The sequence below is a fragment of the Amblyomma maculatum genome, chromosome 2 (assembly GCF_055883805.1).
Source record: "Amblyomma maculatum isolate TAMU_Amacu chromosome 2, ASM5588380v1, whole genome shotgun sequence".
Classification (NCBI taxonomy): domain Eukaryota; kingdom Metazoa; phylum Arthropoda; class Arachnida; order Ixodida; family Ixodidae; genus Amblyomma; species Amblyomma maculatum.
In genome coordinates, this window is record NC_139345.1 from 189153886 (window position 1) to 189165211 (window position 11326).

An 11326-nucleotide genomic window follows, 5' to 3' on the forward strand; every position below is an offset into this window, starting at 1 on the left:
AGAAAGCTGTGCGCCGATTCCTTGGGCTGTGCGCTTATTATCGACGATTTGTCAGAAACTTTTCGCGGATCGCCGAACCGTTGACGCAGCTTACAAAGGCTGACGTACCTTTTAAATGGGAAGCGCCGCAAGGGGAAGCCTTCGACGAACTTAAGCGCCGCCTGCAATGCCCTCCTGTACTTGGCCACTTTGATGAAAACGCCGAGACCGAAATTCACACCGACGCGAGCAGTGTAGGCCTAGGAGCCATTCTCGTCCAGAAGACTGCCGGACAAGAAAAAGTAATCGCCTACGCTAGCAGGTCTCTCACAAAAGCCGAAGTAAATTACTCGACGACCGAGAAGGAGTGCCTTGCGATCATCTGGGCTACTTCTAAGTTTCGTCCATACGTATACGGCCGACCATTCAAGGTGGTAAGCGACCATCACGCGCTCTGCTGGCTGGCTAATTTGAAAGATCCTTCCGGCCGCCTTGCCAGATGGAGCCTACGACTTCAAGAATTTGACATGACTGTACTCTATAAGCCGGGCCGGAAGCATTCCGACGCAGACTGCTTATCCCGCGCTCCCGTCGATTCTCCCCCGAAGGACGATGACGATGCCGCCTTTTTGGGACCGGTAAGCGCCAGCAGTTTCGCAGAACAACAGCGATCAGACCCTGAGCTGAAAGCGCTAGCCGATTACTTCGAAGCAAAGACCGCTTCCCCTCCTGGTATGTTCAGGCGACATTTCTCATCCTTCACGTTAAGCAATGGCCTCCTCGTGAAGAACTTTGCACCCAACAAGACCGCGCAGCTTCTCGTAGTGCCTAAAACCCTTCGGCAAGAAATTCTGCAGGCGTTGCACGACGAGCCCACAGCAGGCCACCTCGGATTTGCGCGCACGTTGCGTCGAATCCAGGAGAAGTATTACTGGCCGCGACTGCCTGCCGAAGTTTCCAACTACGTGAAGACGTGTCGTGAGTGCCAACGACGAAAGACGCCTCCGATCAGACCAGCAGGACTACTAAACCCGATTCCGCCCCCAATCCTGCCCTTTCAACAAATTGGGATGGATCTCCTCGGCCCCTTTCCATCTTCGTCTATGGGTAACAAGTGGATCATCGTGGCCACTGATTACCTTACCCGTTACGCCGAAGCAAGAGCACTACCAAATGATACCGCGGCAGAAGTCACCAAATTTTTTGTCGAACAAATTCTCTTGCGACATGGCGCCCCAGAAGTGCTCATCACGGACAGGGGAACGGCGTTTACGGCAGAGCCATCCTGGAATACAGTCGCACAAGCCATCGACGAACAACTGCGTACCATCCCCAGACCAATGGCCTTACGGAGCGCCTGAACAAAACGATCGCGGACATGATCGCTATGTACGTCGACGCTGAACACAAGACCTGGGACGCCATTTTGCCGTACGTGATCTTCGCGTATAACACGGCAGTCCAGGAGACGACCAGAGCGACCCCGTTTAAGCTTGTGTACGGCAGGGAGCCCACGACGACGCTCGACGCAATGCTGCCGCATGTAACCAACGAGGACAACCTTGACGTCGCCGCCTACCTGCAGCGTGCAGAGGAAGCCCGACGACTCGCACGGCTGCGTATTAAGGACCAACAGCGCACCGACAGCCGACGATACAATTTACGACGACGCCACGCAGAGTACAATCCAGGAGACCAAGTGTGGGTTTGGACACCAATTCGCCGTCGCGGATTAAGTGAAAAGTTGTTGCGTCGATACTTTGGGCCATACAAAATCCTTCGCCGCGTCGGACCACTGGACTATGAAGTCATTCCCGACGGAACGTCAGCATCACAACGGTGACGCGCACGCCCAGAAATTGTACATTTTGTGCGACTGAAGCCATATTACGCGCGTTAAAGAATCTGTGGTGTTTAAACTTTGCAGTGTTTATGTTTAAGTTGCTTTGTTCTGGAACATCGAGGCGATGTTTTTTTAAGGGGGGAGTAATGCCGCGAAACCTTCAAAACAGTATTCGTTGTTTTTTAACAGCCGCCGGCATACAGGCTTATCACTCTAATTCTGGACCGCGTATCAGTTTCGTAATCTTTGTTTGTTAATGCTCGATGTCGCGAGTAACGCCTTTATCAGTTTTGTTGTAGCGCAAGATGCACCGAGATCTGTCTCGAAGGTTCCGGCCTCCTGGGTGTCTTTCCACAATGTTCCAGCCCGTGCTGGTAGCTGTTTGCGACGTTATCTAGATTGTTCTGTGCAGCCTTTAAATTGAGCGTTGCCGAGTGTGACGGGCATTCTTTGTTCGACGATCGACTAGCACGTTTGTTTCTATCGCCGCCGCCGAGTTGCTTAGTTTTTTTGCGGGCGCAAGTCAGCCCAAATAAACAGTTTCTTTAGTGCAATCATCGACCGTTCAATTGTGTCGTCGACCTCGTCACCACTACGTGACAATATGTTTCTGTTCGTGGGCAAGGACACTAGATCTACTAATTGCAATTATTTAAGCTGTTCCTTACAAAGCTCCCATTGCTGCCATGTTCTCAGTGTACTATTAGGGTCTATCTTGCCTATTTCTTCCGTTACAGCATCTCTGAAAATTTCGTCTTTAATCAGCTTGTCATTTAATTTTCACTGGTCCCAATTAAAAGCATTGCCCCGTTTTTGCGATCCTATCGCACATATTACTAAACATTGGCCAAAAAAAGGGACGGGAACAACGTGGTAGCTACTACATTTTGGAATCACATCGAGCAAAACATATATACGGTCGAGACGAGCGTGGCTTGCGCGCTCAAAATGTATGTATTTTACACCGCACGCGCCGTCAAAACATTCCGCTACATCCTCAAGGTTCCACTCCCCGACAATTGTGGACAGTACCTCGGTGCTTACGTCTCTGAATGCGCGCACACTGGTCTTATCGCGACTACTAAGGACGCAGTTAAAGTCGCCCATAAGAATAAGGTGTTTTCGCAAACTGAGGTACTGTTCAATGCTTTCAAAAAACGCTGCCCTTTCCTCTGTTTGATTTGATGCATACAAACATACAATGCGTCACTCAGCGTTGCCGAGAGGGTAATCAACAAAAACACACCTACCCGATAAAACTGAGAAATAGGCCTTCACCACAAGACCTGGCAGCTTTTTACCAAAAGGACACATCCTGCAGAAGTGCCTATTTCGAGACTCACTACAGTATAAAATCTAGACGTCAAACGCCGCACCACGCACCCAGTCTCTTCTTCGCCCTCAATTTTGTTGGATCTAAAGGAATTTTAGAACGACGAAACCAGCCCCTGGCAGGCTTATTATATCAATGTCTTACGTGTATTTGTGTTGTCTTGCAAACGTCAGGCAGTAAAGAAATAAAAGTCGGGGCCCAGGGGTTAAGGCGATGGACTGGAACCTGTCGACTGTGCAAGTGCGTTTTTTTTTTAGTTTTACTCATTCCCGCAGCAATTGAGAGGAGATTCTCATTATGCGCCTCTTGGCAGTCGTGGCCGAGTGCTGGCACGGTATCTGGCTATATGCGTGAAGTTCTTTTGTGCAGAATGCTACACGTACCATTTTCGATGAAGTATTAGAGAAGCGTACCTAAGAAGAAACTATACAAAGACCTCTTGGATGTGATGCTCCCTGTACCAATGTATCGTTTGCCGTACCGTGGATTCCCAGGACACAATGTGTTAAACCGAGTTAAAAAGATGCCGGTTAGACCATCGGTAAACACATTGTTCTTCAAGTTACATCCAAATAGATTGTCTGTTAAGACCTGACTGCAAGAAAAAGGCACATTTGCGTCGTGGTCAACGAAGCGCTTTCTTTGCAAGAAGTCTGAAACAATAGAACATGTTTTCCTAGAGGGTTGGGACCCCATCATTCACTGGGACGTACTTCAAAGGGCCCTTAAAAAGTAACTTCCCTTGAACCCTTACGGTATAAGATATCTTCTAGTTGAGATGGAAGTTTTACCACTTGATTTGAGCGTAATCCTGAGCCTCCACAACCTGTGGAAAACGAGAATGAATGTGAGACATGCTGATATCCCTGAGTGGATTGATGTTTTTGATCAGTTTGCTGTACTGAAAAGATTTTAGCTCGCTCCCGTTATTTCGTGCGTGACTGACCTCTTTTATCAATTGTTGTACCATGTTACAAATGTCCAAGACGGCAATGAGGGAAAAAAAAAAGTCGTGGCCGAGTTGTTAAAGCGATGGTCTAGAAATTCATTGGGGTCTCCCTGCACAGGTCCGAATCCTGTCGACTGCGCAAGCGCTTTCTTTTTCGTTTTACTCCTTCCCGCAGCGATTGAGAGGGGATTCTCATCATGCGCCTTTCACGTGGTAGTTGTGGCCGAGGGAATTCCACTTGCGGCTTCGCTAGCGAGCGGACGTGTGTATCATGGGCTCCATCTGAGCGGCTTCAGCGGTCCAGCAGGGCCGCAGTAACAGGTTTTCCACCTCTGAGAATGAGTACCAGGTTGTTTTGTTCAGTCAGCCCACAGGTTGGTTCGTTTTAAATAACGTATTTTTGCATGCGGACATAACTGCCCGGCCATATAAGGTCGAGAATTTTCGAGACGCCCTCGCTCAGCTTTCGGTGCTCTCCGAAGTTATCGCTTTGGGGGCGTATCGAATGAGCCATGTGTGGGTCGTTACACTCAAGGGTGTCGAAGCAGTCAAGCATTGGCGAACTACAAGTGAAGAAGAAGCGATGCCTCGTCATTGACTGGGCCAACAGGGATATACGCATGAAGGTATACTGGCTCCTGCACAGTGCACCAGACGAGGACGTGCGTCTCGCCTTCGCTCCTTTCGAGAAGGTCAGTGACCATCTCTCGGGAGAGGTGGCGTGTTCAAGGAGTGACTGACAAATGATCTACCACAAGAAACGTGACCTTGGAGCTGAACGTCGATGTGAAGGTTCACGGCCTACCTCATCAATTGAATGTGTCCGGTGTCCTAGCTCTTGTTGTGCCGGGCAGGGCTCCCCTCTGCCTTCTCTGTCGGGGCACAGGACATATCCGCCGCGAATGCCGCATCCCGCGTTGCGGTGCCTGTCATCGCTTCGGGCATGACGAGAGCGAATGTTCGCGGACCTATGACAGCGTAACCGTACCCGTGGGCAGTGGGAGTGCATCGGACCTGCTGATGGACGAGACAGATATGGAGGAAGCATCAGCTGCAACATGTGCGCGAGCTGCTGTGGCGACGTCGAATCAATCTATACCGCAAGCGGGGGACAACACTGTAGAAGAAGCTGCCGTTGAGGAACCGAGGCAAGTGCCTTCACGATATGTCGGGGAGATGCCGAAGGGCACGATGGAAGGGCCTGCAGATACCGCCTTGGCCGTCAGCCAAGCAGATACCGACAGCATAGACACTGCGTCCGGAGCGGCTAACCTCCCGGCCGGGAAACGGCCGCTTGATGTGAGCGACAGCAAGCAGTTGCAACAGGATGGAACTGGTGGAGACGAAACACCAGCGATAACGCCGGGGATGCGGCGATCATCCATCAAGCCGCGACCGAGCATTCCCTGCGATGCTCGGCAGGCGGGTAAACTGCCTCCGTAGTTTTCTCCTGTCTGGGTCGTGATAGGTTGGGGGGGGGGGATATTGGTGAAAATAATGGCTGAAATACGGTGTAAACTACTCTTTGAACGAATGCAGGATAAAGGCGTTTAAAGTCTTCAAATTCACAGCAGATATTTTGTTGGGAGGCCTGCGGCTCTCATGGTATCACAAAGGTTTCAAAAGAGAATCATGTTTCATTGTGATGGGCACCATTCGGTCGTGTAGCCATGGCAAGCATTCTTGAAACAGCGCTACGGGTAGCCACTCTAAACGTTAGAGGGCTTGGTGCAAGGAGACGGCAGTGTCAACTTAGTCGCGTTCTTCTTGACAATGACCTAAATGTAGTTACCGTCCAGGAGACAAAAAATTAAAACGAAGAAGCGACTGATCGAATGGTGTCCAATTTCCGCATGCAGTTTCATTTATAATAATAATAATATAATATTATTAATTAGTTCACAGGAAGGGAAATGCGTGGTATCTGTCACACTTGTTTCTATGGACACCTGAACCGCGCCGTAAGGGAAGGGAGGAAGGTGGGAGTGAACATAGATAGATAGAAGGGGTGGCGTAGGGGAGGGCTCAGTAGTAATTTCTACCACCTGGGGATCTTTATCGCTCGCTGACATCGCACAGCACACGGACGCCTCTTCGTTCTGCCTCCATCGAAACGCAGCCGCCGCGGTCGAGTTCGAACCTGGGTACTCCGGCACAGTAGTCGGGCACCACCCCGGCGGGGCTTTCATGTATGTGTATGTGATGTAGATGGTGGATCAGGTGGCTGCGCCCTATTCATACGCAATAACCTTGGGATTTCTGTGGAATCATTGCTTTCTTTTCAAAGTGGGCGCCTTTTAGTCGATTTCGCCTGTTATGGTTTATCTTTCCGTGTCATTTGTGCATGCACCGAATGTTGAAACAGGGCGTCGATATTTCTTTGAACGTTTCGATGCTTTCTTTGACAGAGTGAAACTACTGTTGGGAGACTTCAACTGCGTGTGCTCAGCTTGGGATCCTGCTAAGCGTGCACGTTTCCGAAACCAAAGTGCTAAGTGCAATGGCACATGACTGCAATCTCGAAGACATAGATAGCGTGCTGACAGGCGAAACTTGTCTGCAGTACACTCATTTTTAACGTGAAAGTCACGCGAGACTAGACAGAATATATGCATCGCACGAGTTGGTGTCCTTATGTACCGTCTACGAAGTCAAGCCCGTTCAGTTTAGGGGCCATTGCTTGGTGACGGCAACGTTTAGAGAAATACAGAGGGATATTCGATTCAACGGGGACCTATGGAAATTAAATGTGAGGCTGTTGGAGAATGAGGTCGTCTTTAACGCAGGAACGGAAGAATTCGAAAAGGTAATTGAAATGCAGCCCTCCAGTCTCGCAGTCGAATGGGAGCAATTTAAACAGCGTGTTAAAATGAAAGTCATCGAAAGAAGCAGCCTCATAGCATATCAGCAAAAAGAGAACGAAACAAAACGTCAGTAAGAACTAGAATTTTTGATAAGCATTGAAAACATTCAGCCTGTTAATTACACAAAAGAAATAAGGGAAGTTAAATGGATGCGAAAAAATACCAAGCGGCGAATGTACGAGCTAGATTCGAGAAGCTCTGGATAGGAGAAACGCCAACTATAAGCGCGCGCTATCTGACGAAAAAAGATATGCATGTCAGAAAGAAATAGAGAAATACGCCAGTTAGCAAACACGAACGCAATCATATCGGATAACGCCGTTATCAAGAAAATGGTTGCCGGTCATTTTAAAGATCTCTTTAGTTACTCACGCGACGCAAAAAACGGATTCCAGGAATTCGTTTCACTTATGCCACGTCTAGACGAAAGAGTCAAGAAGCAACTGGAGCAGCCAATTACTGAGGGCCAAATAGAATGCGCAATCGATGCCCTCGCTCCAGGTAAGGCACCCGGACCTGACAGTCTAGGAGCGGCTTTTTACAAAGTTTTCAGAACGAAGGCAGCCCGCATGTTGCATAAGGTTCTGGATGAAGCTTACGAAATAAAAAGAGTGCCCGTGTCTTTTACAACTTCGCACATTGTGCTCATACCAAAGAGTGATGATGCGGATAAACGTCTGTTGGTTGGGTCCTATCGTCCGATCACTCTTACCAACGTAGACTACAAGATTTTTATGAAAGCTCTGGCCAAACGCTTGCAGTCAGTGATAACAACTTTAGTTGGACCGCACCAGATTTGTGGCATAAAAGGCAGAAGTATAGCAACTAATGTCGACGTTGCTCGAAGTATTCTTGAGTGTTGCGATGCATTTGGTGACCGCGTGGCTATGATGCAGCTCGACCTGGCGAATGCGTTCGACCGTGTATCGCACGAGGTTCTGCTATGCGTTTTGGAGCATTGGAAGGCCGGTACTGTTATAACCGAGGGGTTAAGAATGGCCTACACGAACTTCTCAATCAGAGTCATAGTAAACAGAGAACTCACTGCCAGTTTTGTCGTCTGTGAGGCAAGGATGTTCGCTGTCGCCCTTGCTGTTCGCTGTTTACCTCGAGCCACTCTGTTTTGCCATTGGAAACAACCAACTTATAACAGGTTATAGAATGCAGGCGGCCCATGTTAAGATCTTTGATTATGCCGATGATATCGCCATTTTTTGCTCTGACAGAGATAGTATTCACCATGTTACAACAGTTGTACAGCAATTTTGTGAGTGTCCCAGGGCCCAAATAAAATGGGAAAAGAGTCACGGCTTTTGGCATGATGACTGGGGAGCCACGTCGGACAATTTTTGTCGGCTGAACCGGTCATCTGTTCCCAAAATAGTAGCTAGGTGTGCCGCTTGATGCTTATCGCGACCCAGAGCCATATTGGGCTAACCAAGCTTTGGTTGCAAAAGAAAAGGCTGACGCATGGCAAGGAAGACAATTGTCAATAATTTCACGAGCCACAGTCTGCAATCTCTTCCTTGTATCTAAGATCTGGTATGTAATGAATGTGGTGAGTGCCATGAGGATCAGTAGAAAAAAGTCATCGTGTTTTGGCTGTGTTCATTTGGGCTTCTACATGAGAGAGAACAAATCGAACCAATCATTTTCTTCCTGCCAAGGAAGGAGGACTAGGGATTGCGAATTTATTTTTGCGCCAGGTTGTGTCGCGCTTTATTTATCTACGCGACCGAAACGTCCATTTCTCTGGACAGTGACTCAAGTCAGGCTCAGCAGACTCCTTCCAGGGTTCGTGGTGTCATCATGTCATAATATGTGCGGTGCCGTGACCGGTTATCTGCGTGAGGTTATGCTTGCCTATAGAATGTTAAACGTGCATTTCTCTCATGAGTATCTGTGCAATGTCACCAAGAAGAAACTATAAAAATCTCACTGACATTATGCTTCCCCAGCCATTGTACCGTTTACCATACCGTGGAGGCCCCGGACAAGACGCCCATAAAAGGGTTAAAAGAATGCCGGTAAAATCTTCATTCAAAACATTTTCCTTAAATTGCGCCCTGACAAGCTACCCGTTAAGACATGGCTTCATAACAAAGACATTTTCATACCCTGGACTACCAATTGTTTTTTATGCAAAAAACCTGAAACAATATAACATGTTTTTCTAGATTGCTGGGACAAAATATTTCAATGGGATGTTCTGCAGCGCACGCTAAAGAAAGCTACCCCTCGATCCGTACGGAATAAGATTCTTGCCGATAGACACTTCACAGGATATACCATATGATTTGATTATGCTTCTGGGCCTGCACTCAATATGGAAAACGAGGATGCAATTTAAACATGTTGATCTTGTCGTGCGTCCTGTTCGCGAGCATTTTGTTGAAGGTGTCGTTTCACTAAGAGAGTGTTGCCGAGCACTCCCTGATCCACCAGAATGGATTACCTTGCTTGATGTTTTGGTGTCGCTTAAACAACTTTAATCCGTGTTTGCCGAAGCCTGGCTTACGCATTTTAAGCACTGTATCTCTTCTTTTACTTTCAAGTATAGCGGTCGGCATTAAGAAAAAAAAAAGCAGTCGTGGCCGAGTGGTTAAGGCGATGGACTAGAAATCCAGTGGGGTCTCCCCGCACAGGTTCGAATCCTGTCGACTGCGCAAGCGCATTCCTTTGTTTATAGTTTTTGTCCGCATCGATTGAGAGGACATTCTCGTTATGCGCCTCTCACGTGGCAGTCGTGGCCGAGCGACACTTCCTATCTCGGAAGCCACTCAGGCACTTCGTTTTGTTTCTTGAGAACTTCAATAACACTCGCAACGGCTTCGAGAAAATACTGCCGTATTTTCCTCGGATCAACGTCTGCATGCCAGAAACCTTTCTGGATCGCCAGATATTGTGCAGGCCCAATAACATGATCATGTCCAGCGGTAGCCCATTATCATCTTCAATTGGTAAAAACGAATGTGTGACGCTTGCGCTATTCTTCTTGAAACAAGCGAAAGAAGCAGCCCCGTAGTACACTCTTCAACGAGGACAATATTCTTGTGCATTATCCGAAACCAGAACTTGTTGCCCTATTGAACAAGCTTTTTTTTTTTGTTTTTTGAAAAAGCTGTCGTGCACCTACTACACACAAATGTTCTCGAAGTACTGAAGATTCTGATTCAGTCAGCATTTGAAAATTCAACACTGAGTGGCCCGAAAGGAATTGACAACAGCTCTGTTATATTAGGTCTGCTTCTTTGATATTTAAAACACTTCTCAGAATTCTTCTTGTCAATTAATTATACCAGGAAAGTGGCAGAGAAGAACGAGAGGCCAACTCTTTATGTGCACAAGCCATGCAGGAAGATTTTGAGACTGAATTAGTTTTCTAGACGCAGGTCGTATTTTGATGAATTGATGAATATGTAGTGCAATTTGTAATTTTGAAGGGCAATTTTTTATTGTTTGCCGCTCTTTTCAATTCTGCTTAACTGTTTATGCCAAATTCCTTGATTAAAAGTAATCGCGAGACTACATATACATCTTTGGTCTTTCAACCGACTGATATATGTTTTGAACGAAACTAGAACGGCCCACTCCACTAGACAAGTGAAACTTGTACTATATGAGTAAATGTTTGTTATTTACTCTGAATCTGAGACGCGCCATGAATTTTCTCCGGTGCCTCTTTTGATGAAAACGAAAACGGTAGCGGTTGACAGAATCTAAACCCAACAGTTCACCATGCACTCACGTCAGGTCGCGCTACACCTGCTTAAAACATTCAAAGGCACAATGCATAGCCTGGTAAATTTATTTTTGTACAAAACTTAGGGGCAAAAAGTGTTGAAGCATACTGGGTTTTGATTACGATTTCATGTGCAACAATATCTCAACCACTGAGGGCTCAAAACAAGACAAGCGCTTTGGAGACTCTGCCACAAATACAAATTGCCCAACATTTATTCGTCAACAACTTTTTCCCAATTCCAACCAGTAGAAAGTATACCCGAATTCGGGTATACTTCAACACTTTTTGACCCTAAGTTTTGTACAAAAATAAATTTACCAGGCAATGCAATGTGCCTTTGAATGTTGTAAGCAGGTGTAGCGCGACCTGACGTGAGTGCATGGTGAACTGTTGGGTTTAGATTCTGTCAACCGGTACCAAGCTTCTTTGGACCGTGCACGGCCGCACTGACGAAGGCGCGCGCGTGAGCGGATTGTTGACTGTATTTTATTCCTCGTACATGATAAATATTCGATGCTGATTACGGCCTTTGTATAAACCATAAGGGCCGAAATGTCAGGACCTGCCGGTTGCAACTGACGGGGGCGGAGCTAAATGCGAGCGCGCGTTTACC

At 47.4% G+C, this 11326-nt stretch overlaps 1 non-coding gene across 1 annotated transcript; it reads left to right on the plus strand.

Moving 5' to 3' along the window:
• Window positions 1–9552: 9552 nt before the first annotated feature.
• TRNAS-AGA (transfer RNA serine (anticodon AGA)) lies at window positions 9553–9634 on the plus strand. The gene has a single exon. It is a non-coding gene; the product is annotated as a tRNA-Ser (tRNA).
• Window positions 9635–11326: the final 1692 nt, after the last annotated feature.